The following is a 13,024-nucleotide window of genomic DNA, read 5'->3' as shown; positions in this document are numbered from 1 at the left end:
CAAGGGTTAGATGAAGACAAATTTGAGAAGGTCTCGGAAGCAAAGTTGGTCACAGATGCTTCGAACCTCGTACAAGGGAACGGATCAAGTCAAGAAGGTACGTCTTTAAACTTTAAGAGGAGAGTTTGAAGCCTTGCACACGAGAGAAGGTGAACTCGTCTTCAATTACTTCTCGGGAGTCTTGACGGTTGTCAATAACCTCAAAAGAAACGGGAAATAGAAAAAAGTTTTTGTTTGCTGGTTTCGAAAAGAAAATAAAAAAGAAAAAAGTCTTAAAAAATAACTGACCACCGAAATAAAAGATAATGTTTTCATTATTTAACGCATGAGTTAGGTGAATTTTTTGTTTGTGGATGCCTGTTTCTAAGCGTGAGATCTATACGTGAAGTTTGTGGTGGCAAGTGAAGTTGGAACGATATAACTTCTAAGTATACACATTTTAATTCGTATTTTCTAACTTCTATGTACACTTAGTAATGAAGACACACCCTTATATGCTTCATTCATATGCCCGTTCCGCAAAAAAAAAAAAAAAAAAAAAAAAAATTCCAACCACCGAACTGAAGATAATGTTTCTATTAATTTAGAGAGATGTATTTGGTACGATTAACGACTTCTGACGATCCACTCAGAGATTGACACGTGGCAGTTTAATGCCACGTGTCAACCTCTGAGTGGATCGTCAGAAGTCGTTAAACGTGCCAAAGAGGATTTCCGATTAATTTAATATGTTTCTAATGTGGAAACAAAAAAAATTTGGATTTGTAATAATAGAGTGATATTATTTAGGAGCAATTAGGCCAGTAGATCAACAATCTGCATTTAAAAATAAATTAGTCAAAGTTTTCGAAGTAAATTAATTAACTAATTAAGTTAATTTAATTTACTTAAGAAAATAATCTATCAGGTCGAAGTAAATTAATTAATCTAACCAGATTAATTAATTTACTTCGGCTTGATAGATTATTTTTCTAATAAAATGAAATTTTAGCTAGATCCTTAAAAGATAGAAAATTGAGTAGTTGTAATGAATACTTGTATCATTTATGAACTTGTTTCAAAGTATTACCTATAGCTGACTAGTGAATAAGAAATTATTGAGTTTATAGGGATAAATATATAAACGCACTTCTCCTATGAAAAAAAAATATACATACATATATATATATATTAATATATCTATAAGAAAATAATATGTGTTTAGAATTAGTAAATTAACAATAAACAAAAACAAGATTACATAGTAATAGAGTATATTGATAATATTATAAATTTTTACTTAGTAAGTATGTTGATAATATTATAAATTTTTACTATCTTTAAAAAACTATTAGATATACTACAACATGTAACTTCAAAATATTCTAATCAATGGAGATAATGAATGAAAACAAAAAAAATCAATTTATCAAATCATTGGAAATAGAGTTAGAATGATTTTATCTTGTTTGCATAATGAAGATGCGTAACTTTAAAATAGACTAAACTGAAGTTTTGATTAAATATATATATATATATATATATATATATATATATATATATATATATATATATATATATATATATTAAACATAAAGAGTAGTGCTTTATTCAGATTTCATTATTATTTTTATTCATAATTTTATTAATAATTAAAAAAAAAAACTAAGTATTATTCTAACAAGGTTTATAAATATGATAGTACCATCTATCTACCTGGTTTTAAAGTATTAATTAACAACGTACGACAGCTTTATTTTACGCATGACTTAGGTGACGTGTGTGTTTGTGGTATCCTATTACGGTTGAGATAAGATATAGGTCAAGTTTGTGGTGGCAAGTGAAGCTATGCGTACTACATAAGTTGGGTATCTGTAAGTTAGTTTCATCAGCATTTCATCAATACAAATATACTTTAATATCTATAGTGAACTAATTAATCAAAAGAAGATATGGAAGGAAAAACTGTTGCTGTGACTCTACTCTTACTGAGCCTTGTTGCCCAACAACCACTGCGAGAAATATCTATAACACCTGTCGTTTAGCTTGTGCGTCACTGAGTGGATGCAAAATCGTTAACGGGAAATGCCCGCCTGGCTATGATAAGAGCACTCTCGAAAACACCGGTAAAATAAACTGATCGTCGTTTCTTCTATTGTGCTTCTCTAAATTGTAAATTTCTGCATGAGATTTCATTTTGATGCAACTTTGACTCAATAAGGTGACGCTGTCAATGAATACTGCAAGTTGGGGTGCTCAGTCTCTGTGTGCGGTGCCATGACCACTATCGAAAACTCGGGTAAAGCACTCCCCAATCTCAATATTATTATTATTATTATTATTATTATTATTATTATTATTATTATTTATGTTCTTCTAATCTGTCGTTTGGCTGACTAGACGCAGGGAGGTTGTGAATGGAGCTGTTGAAAAGTGTAACAATGCATCCGCTTTCTGCACGAAGAGCTTTACTGCAGCAGTTGAAGCTGCCTACACAATTAGGCATATATCCACGGAGCCACGTACCATGTAAAACTAGTGTCGTTTTCGTTGCTTTCAATAAATGTCATGTATGTATGACAAAAGTATATGCTACACTCTCGTGCTAGCTGCTTGTGCATTTAAGTTGATTTTGGTATGTGTTGTAGAAGGCTTCCGTTTTCGTTGGAATATTGAAGTATTGCTTGAATTTAATGAAAGTTTTATTTGGTTGTTGAGATTAGCATTCAATGTCTTGTTTTTTTAGTGTTTTACTTCTTTTACTTATTTCACTTTTACTTTGTTTATTCTTAATCATGAGTAGCTAAGTTGATTTGGGGTGCGATGTAGTTGAGTAGTTGAGTTGGTTGGTCAAACATTTGGCTTAGATTGGTGCTTCATGGTTGGGTTAAGAGTGAAATTCTATGGGTATGGGGGTGTGTTAGCGCTAACTAGAATAGCTACCTAGTTAGTGAATCTTAGACAAGTTTAGACACCGAGAGGTAATAAACGAGTGAGCTCTACCCATCTCATCTCTAACCTTCCTAGAGCTATAGAAAGACTAGGGGGTAGTTGTAGTTGAATGAAATCTCGGGCTAAATGCGGTTTTGTGTTTTAATAGAACCCAAACCGAGAGGTGTAAGTTCGACACATAGCTAGATTCCTAAAGACTCGAGAGAGATTAGTGAATGTTATAGGAGGGATTGATACTAAGTTTTAACACTCTAAACCCGAGCTTAGAATCGTACCTTGACCGACCGACTCGATGAAATAACGAAATCGTGCCCCTTCCTTTTAACTTGTGTTTAAATATTGTTTTCACTTTTGTTTACATTTCATCCTGTTCTCAAAACAATCAAAAACCTCAATTTTTTCATTTTCATAACTCGAAAAAGAAAGCTAGTGAATTTGCTTCGGAAATAGTCTAGAGTCCTTGTGGGATCGATATCCGTGCTTTTGCACTCCATTACTTGACGACACGTTCGCTTGCGTCGTGTAGAATTTTTCTTTAGTTAAGAAAATTCTCATCATTGACTTATGTCTCCACGCTTACCCGGAATAGATCGACAGAAAGCTCGATGACTTCCGGCGATGTCTTGCTTTTCACGTCCTCCTACTTGACACTTGTCGAAACGTCGAAAGAACTAGCATCCAACATTGGAAGTTCATTAGTTATTGGATTCGAGATTATTTGAAGTTAGGGTTCGTTGTCGAGATTAGATTCGACTCGATTCGGTTTTCGAGAATTTAATTTATTATTCTCCGGTTTTTCGGAAGTTAAACTTATTCAAGACTCGCGTACTTTCGTATCGAGAATAATACGAAATAAAATTCAATAATAATTATGAGTTTTAAATAAATTAATTAATCCGAAATTAAAATAACCGAGAACTCCAAAATGAATAATTAAATTAAATTCTCAAACGTTATTAAATAAATAATCATAAATTATTTATTTAAATAAATAAAATACATGGCAATAACCAAACTAAGAGTATTTAAACGCTATAAGCGATTAAAAAAAAACTCACGAGTTAATCGAGCTTTAATTTCGATAACTCTTTTTCTTGAAAACTTCAAAATCCGGCTTCGTCGCCTTTGACTCATCCGGTTCCCGCTCGTCCGTCCAAATCTGTCATCAAACCGCGGAAATCTAATAACGAGTTAATTCCTTAAATCCAAATCCGACATCGCGACTCAAAACCCCGAACCCAAGCAAGTCACACAATCAAACACGAATCCAACTAACTTGTCACAAAATCTTTAGACTTGTCATAAAAATTTCTAGACTTGTCATAAAATTTTAGACTTGTCATAAAACTTTTTTCTAGACTTGTCTTAAAAAAATTTATAGAGTTGTCATAAAAAAAAATTCTAGACTTGTCACAAAAATTTCTTTTCAAACCTAGAGTCGAACCAACCGAGCACGGAACGAAATATAAATCTCAAATCCAATTTCTCAAATAAAATCCCGATTAAAAATTCAATTCTCAAACCATCACAACTCAAAAATCATTTCAGAGGCTCAGAATTACTATCACAAAATAGTCAAAAGGCCTCAAAAGCCACAATATGGCTCACGGCCAAAAATCACACCGCCGAACCAAGAGATCAAACAAGTTGCACAAATCAACGGCTAAACAATTTCCAAACACCACATTTCCAAATTCCAACGTCATCATAGCCTTAACGATTCTGATTCCCTAACCATTAATAACTCTCACAATTTCATAACTCAAACACAAGAATTCATACTATAAACCACACACATAATCACGTCCCTAAAAAAAAAAAAAAAAAAAAAACTCTTGGCCAAACCAAATCCATCAACTCCAAAATCAAACCAATTAGCTATAACTCAACCTCAACAATCCTGATTTCATTAACAACCATCATCACAAATCCAGAATTCCAAAATTTAGAACACACGGCCAAAAATCAAGTCACACGGCCAAAATTTCCAACCAACTCATCAATTCCCGAAATCAAATCAATCAACCAAAATTTCTTTCACAAACCGAAATCATACAACACGAGCTTAGCAAGAATTTCAACGTTCCAGAATTTCAAATCCAAGATTCCAATTCATCAAAACTCACGGCCAACAAAATTCCAAACAATTTCGAGTTCAAACCTCCAATACATCTCATCAACATCAATAATCAAGCTCAAGGAACACATAACACCAACTAATTCCTCAGAATTTCACTCGGAAATCAAAACCCCCAAACTTTTGAATCTATGAACCCTAGAATCAAATCAAACCAAGGAGAAGAAATCCTCACCTCAACCCGTGATATTAGCTTCCCCGGTGAGTTACCACACCTTCCCCGGCGTTTTCTCTTGCTCCGGCGTCACCGTGACTCTCAGCGACCTCGTTCTTCCTCAGCTGGAGCGCGCGACGATGGAGAGCTCGGCCGATAGCGCGTGAAGAGGAGAAAGGAAGGAGAAGAGAGAGAGAAGATGGTGGTGAAGGTAAGGCTCGGTGAAGCTTGAAGATGGCCGAGTTTTTGTTGTTTTTTTTTTTCTTTCAGGTATGGATGTGTGCGCGCGCGGGACAGGGGGAAGAAGAGAAGAGAAGAAAGAAAGTAGAAGAAGGAAAGAAGAAAGAGAAAGAGGGGGATGAGGTGACCGAATAGGAGTTGAGAAAAAAAAAAAGATAAGAACTCCACGTGATAACACTCCATTGAGCCACATGCCTCCTGAAACAACCCCTCAAAAATCTTTTTCTTTCACTCTCGCCCCTCACTTTGTTGACTCAAGTCCTTTCCAAATAAATCCTCTCAAACTTGTCCTTAATAATTAAAAAAAATAATCTTGAAAAATAACCGAGAAATTCTTATTAATTCCCGTTATCTTAAATATATTTAAGGGATTTCGGAATTTATTTTCACTCTTGAGATTCTAAATCTCCGAGTATGTTCCGAATAATTTTATTCGGAAAATAATATCGAGTTTACTCGAATATCCTTATTCCGAAATTTCATCAACCTTAAATATATTTATTTTTTTTTTTTCTTTTCAAGATATTTAAAATTTAAGGACGTCTCATGTGCAACAAAAATTTGATTCAAAATAAAACTCGTCTATTTTATTCAAATTCACAAGTCGAGCGTTACAAAAGTTTGTATATTACATAGAGTCGAACTAACCGAGCACGAAACGAAATATCAAATCTCAAATCCAATTTCTCAAGACAAATTAACGATGTCACATTCAACAAATCGGGATTCATAGCAAAATTCGACAAGCCCGGAAACATACTCGATTCAAAATCCGAACCAATTCAAGCAAAGGTAATATGAATCCATACTAACCAAAATAACTCAACAAGATTAACCACAACACATCCCGAGGCTCAGATTCACGAAACATCAAGACAAGTCCTCGGCCAAAATAACTACACGGCCAACATAAATATTTTTTTTTCCAAACCAAATATCCAGAATTCACAACCTCATCACAGCCTCCTATAACATCATCAGACAGAATTCCTCAACCAAACCTAAAGGATTCACACGGCCAAGACAAGTTAATTAACCAAAATTCGTCCAAAAATACAAACAAAATTCAACAGCGATCTCAAACAAATTTTGGACACCAAACTTGCCTAAAAACGTCTCAGAATCAATGCTCAAACCATAGAATCAAAAAGCCCCAACAATCAAAAACCTAGTTTAACACAAATTCGGCAAAAAACAACCCAAACCAAAGAAATTCATGCTCAAACCTCAAATTCTTCTCATCAACATCAATAATGAAGCTCAATGAACATCACAACCAAACCAATTTCTCAGATTTCATCCCGGATTCAAAACCCCCAATTATTGCAACCCATGAATCTTAGTTTAGAACCCAGTCCAAGGAGAAGAAATTATCACCTCAAACCGTGAGATTAAGCTTCCTTGGTGAGTTACCACGCCTTACCCGACGTTTTCTCTTGCTCCGGCGTCACCGTGGCTCTCGGCGACGTTGTTCTTCCTCAGCTGGAGCGCGCGGCGATGGAGGAGCTCGGCCGACAGCGCGCGAAGAGGAGAAAGGAAGAAGAAGAGAGAGAGAGAGAGAAGATGGCGGTGATGGTGAGGCTCGGTGAAGCTTGAAGGAGATGGCCGATTTTTTTTTTTCTTTTGCAGGTGTGCTCTAGGCCTGTGCACGGTCCGGTCCGGTCCAAAACCGGCCAAAAAACCGGACCGGACCGTTCAAAACGGTTCAAAAAAACCCAAACCGGACCGGACCAAAAAACTGTAAAAACCGGACCGGACCGGACCGTTTTAAATCATCTAGACCGGACCGGACCGTTTTAAACCGTTTAGACCGTTTTGAACCGTTTAGACCGGACCGGACCGGACCGTTTTGGACCGTTGGACCGTTTTGAACCGTTTAACATAATTTTTTAAAAAAAAACCATTAATTTTCTACCAAAACACAAACATATAATCATATTTGGGAGTTAAATACATGCACAAATGCCTAATTTGGTTAATTGGACATCAATTAATTTTTTTTAAATTTTTTTAAATTTTTTTTATAAATAAACCGGTCCGGTCCGGTTTAACGGTTTTTTTTTTTTAAAAACCGGACCGGACCGTTTACATTGAGTAAACCGGACCGGACCGGACCGGGGAAAAAAAAAACCGTTTTAAACCGGACCGGCGGTTTAAAAATCCCCGGTCCGGTCCGGTTTACGGTTTTTACGGTTTTTTTGCGCCGCCCTAGTGTGCTCAGCGCGCGAGACAAGAGAAAATGAAGAGAAGAAAGAAAAAAGAAGAAAGAGAAGAAGGAGAAAGAGTTGGCCGAGAGAAAAAAATAAAAGGGAGAGAATGAATAAGATTTCCACGTGGCAGCTTCCCATTGAGCCACACATACACAAGTGGACCACCACGATTTTTGACATTTCTCTCACAAACGACCCCTTTTTATTTTTTCTTTCAATCTCGTCCTTCATTTGTTGCACATAAGTCCTTCCAAAATAAAACCTCGCAAACTTGTCCTTAATTATTTAAAAATAATCTTGAAAAATAACCGAGAAAATTCTCCTTAATTCCCGTTATCTTGAATATATTTAAGGGATTTCGGAATTTATTTTCACCCTTGAGATTTTAAATCTCCGAATATGTTCCGAATAATTTTATTCGGAAAATAATATCGAGTTTACTCGAATGTCTTTATTCAGAAATCTCGTCAACCTTAAATATATTTATTATTATTATATTTTTTTCTCAAGATATTTAAAATTTAAGGATGTCTCATGTGTAACAAGAATTTGATTCAAAATAAAACTCGTTTATTTTATTCAAATTCACAAGTCGAGCGTTACAAAAATTTATATATTACAGATGGGCCGCAGGTGATCAGAGTTTGATGCATAGTCTCTTGACAGTATGATCTTCTTAAGGTGATTGGAGGAAGGGGTGAGTGAGCAGCTCGACGGCGGTGGGCCTCTTGCGCAGGTCCCGGCGGAAGCATTGACGAAGAGGAGACTCGGCCGCGATGGCGTCCACGAGGTGTCGGTCAGAGAGGGTTCCTCCGCTTTCTGCACCAAGAGCTTTACTGCTGCAGTTGAAGCTGCCTAAACAATTAAGCATATATCCACGGAGACACGTACCATGTTAAACTAGTTTCGTTTTCGTTGCTTTCAATAAATGTCATGTATGTACGACAAAAGTATATGCTACACTTTCGTGCTAGCTGCTTGTGCGTTTAAGTTATTTTACGCTTAATCATGTAGTAATTTTGTGTCATGTTTCTAAAATATTATTGATGTGTGTAGAGTCTTTAGGATATAAGAAAATCTAGAATAATCTTGTTTTTCTTAGAGTGTCATTAATTAGGAGAATTCTTTAATAAAATGTTGTTAATGGGTATTAAAGGTTCTGAAAGAGATCGACGAGGCGGAAAACTTCCGAGTTGTACGTTTTTCCAAATTCAGAACGGTAGTTTCTCAAATAAATTATTTAAAGAATTATTTATATTTATGCTCGTGAATGAAGTCTACTTTCTTTTTATATTTTGTGAAATCTTCCAGAATAGATAATATTGAGGTTTAAAGATAAAAATTAGTTTGTCTTCGCTATTTGTCTAAGATTATGAATATAGACATAAATCTTTATTTTAGAGGCTTTAATTGACCATTTTATGTATACGATTTTTTAAGAAATAGTTAAATGATGTTTTTAGCCATGATACCTTTACAAAAAGTGCTCATAATTATGATTTATATTTACTGGATTTTTTACAGAAGTTTTTCCAGAGATTTGATTTTTCCCCGAAACCCTAATAGCTAAGAGTAATTTAGTAATTTCACGTTGAATGTCGCTTTTGAAAATTTCCAGAACCTAAAACATGTCTTGAATCATTTCTTAGCTGATCCCCGATAGTCTTTTATTTCGATTAGGTTTCAAATCAAGTAGAGCTTTCAATTCCGTCTACGACCAAAGAGCTTTATTCCCGAATTTCAAGGTGAGAATAATCTCACTACAACGCACATTAGTTCAAAATTAAATATGATGATTGTGTAATTCATGATATGGTTTGTTTATAGCTTTATATGTTTGAGTATGTGTTTCGTTATTTGATTGCGAGATTGATTCTAGTAGTTTGTGATTTATGTTTTGTATGATATGTGATGTTAAGTTAAAGTAGTTTGAGAATACATGTTCTATTCTTTAGTCATGTTTTTTTTTATTATATGAGCATACGTATGAAAGTTTTTATGTACATGTCATATTTGTATGTAATGTAATTCTTAAATTGAAAAGATAAAGATAAGCAAGAGAATCATACGGTCTCGAGAGGTTTTAAGGAGAAGTTTTCCGAGCCGAGGATCAAATGAGGAAATTTCTCGGGCCGAGACCCTAATAGGTTTATTAGATACAGCGAAGTGTGGGACCTTGCAACCTCATATCTTCGTGTCTAAAGTGCGCATTGAAATATGTACGATTACCTTAGAGACACCCCGAACTAAAAGTTGATAGAATCAAGAAAAGAAAAATCAAGTAATTGATTAGTTTAAAATACTAATAACCAGTTCATGCATTGCATTACTCTTTTTATTTTGTGACTTTTATATTATACGTATGTGTTGTAAGTAACCAACCTATGAAGAATTGAGCAGGGTGGACTACCGGCGTCGCACGATAGCGAGAGGATTGTGTTACGGCTACCTACCATTCACGAAACAAGTCTTCCGCTACGAATTATTAAGAAATAAACTTTAAGGTTTTTGTTTTCCTTATTTCAAAGTTATGAAGTTTCAAAAAGTTTTTGTTATTCATTGAAAGTTATTTTTTGGATTAGGTTTTATTTTGCTGTTAAGCTTGGTTTTAAATTGGTACTTCATATATTTTCAGTTTTGTCTAAGTACTTCTCCTAAAATGCTGAAATGCAATCTTCATATTTATTTTTATGTTTGTTTCTTTTTAAGTTCTTAAAATTTTTTGTGATGTATTAAAAAAAAAAAAAAATTCCTCCAAAGTTTTTTAAAGAATTTTCTAAAGTTTAAAAAGCAAGTACAGTAAGACGGTGCGAAAGGTCGGGTCGTCACAATTAAGAGGATGGCGAAGTGGGGATTAAGCTTGAGAATTGTAGCTCACGTGGCTTAGCCTCATCCCCGCTGTCCACTCGATCCCCCCTAACTCTTCGCCGACTTCACCTTTAAACTGTTATTAATTCTTCATACCCATTTACACGTCTAATGAAACTAGCTCTAAGTCGATGTGGTTCATTTTATTGTGTAGCTTTTGGTTCTTAGGCAAGCGTATTATGCTTTTATTGTTCAAAAATAGCTCAACCTAATTTTTTGCAATCCTGAGCTCATCTATCAACCCATGCAGCTAAAGGGGAATCCTTTATTGGTGGCTATATGTATTCGGCCTCTTTCGTGGCCCAACCAGCGGTTGCAGTTGCACTTTTGAACTCAATAGACCAAACAAGGTGAACACATGCCTTATCTACATTTGTCTCTTCATCAAGTCATCGAAAAGTCTGCATCTACGAAGTCTCTAGAATTTGCCTCATCTTCATTCACTTACTCATAGAGTAGACCGCAAAATGCCTTCTCTCATTGTTCTCGTATGTAGTTTGCCATAAACTGGCTCACACGGTTAGCCACATAAGGATTCGCTCCATAGTTGCCCGAACTTCCTCAACTACTGACATTCTCTCGAAACGTTTGTGTTGACCTGTAAAATTAGTACAACAATATCTCACGAAAATACACAGACTCCGAGTACGAGGGCTCCGAGTACAGAGATGATTTAGGCAAGACTTTCTCTTTATACAGACGAATCTAATACAAGAGAGCAGTGTTTTCTAGAGGTTCTAAGTGAAAGAAAGTGAGTAAAAAAACTCGTCCTTAGTTCTGTGCCGCAGCCTCTATTTATACTCGTCTGGTGTGGCCTCGTGGTCGTGTCTCTGACGGTTATTCTGGGGAACGTGGGGTGATCAATCCCACGTTCTGGACGGTTTTGGGTAACTGCCTCTTACCTCTCGCTGAGGTGGACGGTTAATACTCTTCGTATGGTTCCTGAACCGTCAAGGTGTGCGTTTTAGAGTTTGAAACATGTTTTCTTTTGGTTTTGACTAGTCTTTGACCCACGTTCTTCTCTTCTCTCCGAAGTTCTGATCGGTGGGTTTCGTTCTTAACTTATGAACGGTTCGTTCCTTTTCAATGGATGGCCCTTTGGTTTACTTAACCTGAGCTCGGTGCTGGATTCTTCTTGCTGCTCAGGAGTCCGACTATCCTGCTCGGTGTCTGACTAATTTATCCCGTAACAGCTGCCCTCCAGTTTCTTAGTATTATTAGCAAAAATGGTAAGGAACTATTTCGGTTTTATTCATGACCGTGTTCATCTTTGCTTATTTGTCTCAGGACGATCCGAGTAGAATTCTACATTCTTTTTTTTTTGCAGGACATCGTACGACGTCGTTTGTCTTTTGGCATTGCCGAACCGTAGCGTCTTTTTGCTTCGACGGTCAGATGTGTTTGGCTTCTTGGACAAGCTTAATCCTCGCCGTTCGTGTGGTCTTTATATAAGGCATTTTCTCAACTTTTGACTTCATTTTGCTTTTTCTTCTAAATTTTAGTCTCGGAGCGTTCTTGGCTTGATATGCTTATTCAGACTGTGCTCTTAGCTCTCTCGCTTTTTGCTCGGATCTTCCGATCTTCAATCTCGCGGGTAAGGCTTTTTCATCATTGATCTGATACATTTATTTTGTTTTGAGATCGTTATTCGGTGATCTGTATTTTCCTTTACTTCTCGTATTCGGACCCTTCGGACTTTAGGGATCTTAGTTTCTCAACTTCCTTAGGGCTATGAGAGGACTTGCGCGTCCTGGTCTGAGTTTTGACCCTCGCGTCGTTCGACGATCGGAGCCTGATCCCGATAGCGTTATCTTGTCGGATGGGTCCACGTTTCCTTTCCTCAGGAGTCGCATTTGGTATCATGTTCCAGAGATCGGATGGGACCGCCCTGTAATGGCTTTTGATGAATCATGCGTGTATCCCAGTCCTGAGTCCGAGGGGGTTGATAACGAGAAAAAGGTTTTTGACTCGTCTTCCCTGTCGTGTAGGGATACCATGGTTTTGGAGATATTGTCTTCGTCCGCTTCTTCGAGGGAGAGGGAGTCAGAATCTCGTGATACGACGAGCCTTTCTCTTTCGCAAGACCGAGGAGAGGGCTATTCTCAAGGCATTCCGGGTCCGAGTGGGAGGACATTTGGGGTCGATCTCCCAGAGGAAGAGGATGAGGCCTTGGTCTTTGAACGGAAAGAGGGCCAGTTTTCGGCCAAGGTTTGGACTTCTCGGGTTACCGAGAAATATATACAAGAGCTGATGGAGGAATTTGAGATAGCTGAGGGAATTATCATCTCGGCACCTTTGGAACATGAGAGGGCCGATCAGCCTCCTGCCGGGAAGATAGCGTTCAATAAGGCTATTTTGAACGTGATCGGAGGGTTACCAATGCATCCTCTCATTTCCCAGTTCGTTTCTGACCTGGGTTGTTCTCCTACCCAGCTCGTCCCCAACGTGTATAAGATTTTTGTTGGGATGGCCGTGCTATGGGCG

The 13,024-nt window shown here is 36.8% G+C and overlaps 1 long non-coding RNA gene across 2 annotated transcripts; it reads right to left on the bottom strand.

The window, feature by feature from the left end:
* Positions 1-3,245: 3,245 nt before the first annotated feature.
* Positions 3,246-7,093, bottom strand: LOC149376272 (uncharacterized). Of its 2 annotated transcripts, XR_016295377.1 has the most exons (4): positions 6,840-7,093; positions 5,244-6,463; positions 3,990-4,111; positions 3,246-3,602 (listed from the first exon to the last, which is right to left on the bottom strand). It is a non-coding gene; the product is annotated as an uncharacterized LOC149376272 (long non-coding RNA). The 2 variants fall into 2 exon arrangements; XR_016295376.1 differs by lacking the exon at positions 6,840-7,093 and having other exon boundaries at positions 5,244-6,823.
* Between the last annotated feature and the right edge of the window lie 5,931 nt (positions 7,094-13,024).

The sequence above is a fragment of the Urtica dioica genome, unplaced genomic scaffold (genome assembly GCF_054948205.1).
Source record: "Urtica dioica subsp. dioica isolate 48M unplaced genomic scaffold, U.dioica_male_clone48M_v1_H2 Urtica_dioica_male_H2_contig_21, whole genome shotgun sequence".
In the NCBI taxonomy this organism is placed as follows: Eukaryota; Viridiplantae; Streptophyta; class Magnoliopsida; order Rosales; family Urticaceae; genus Urtica; species Urtica dioica.
The sequence above is the reverse complement of the archived record's forward strand: the minus strand, read 5'-3'. Positions and strand labels throughout refer to the sequence as shown.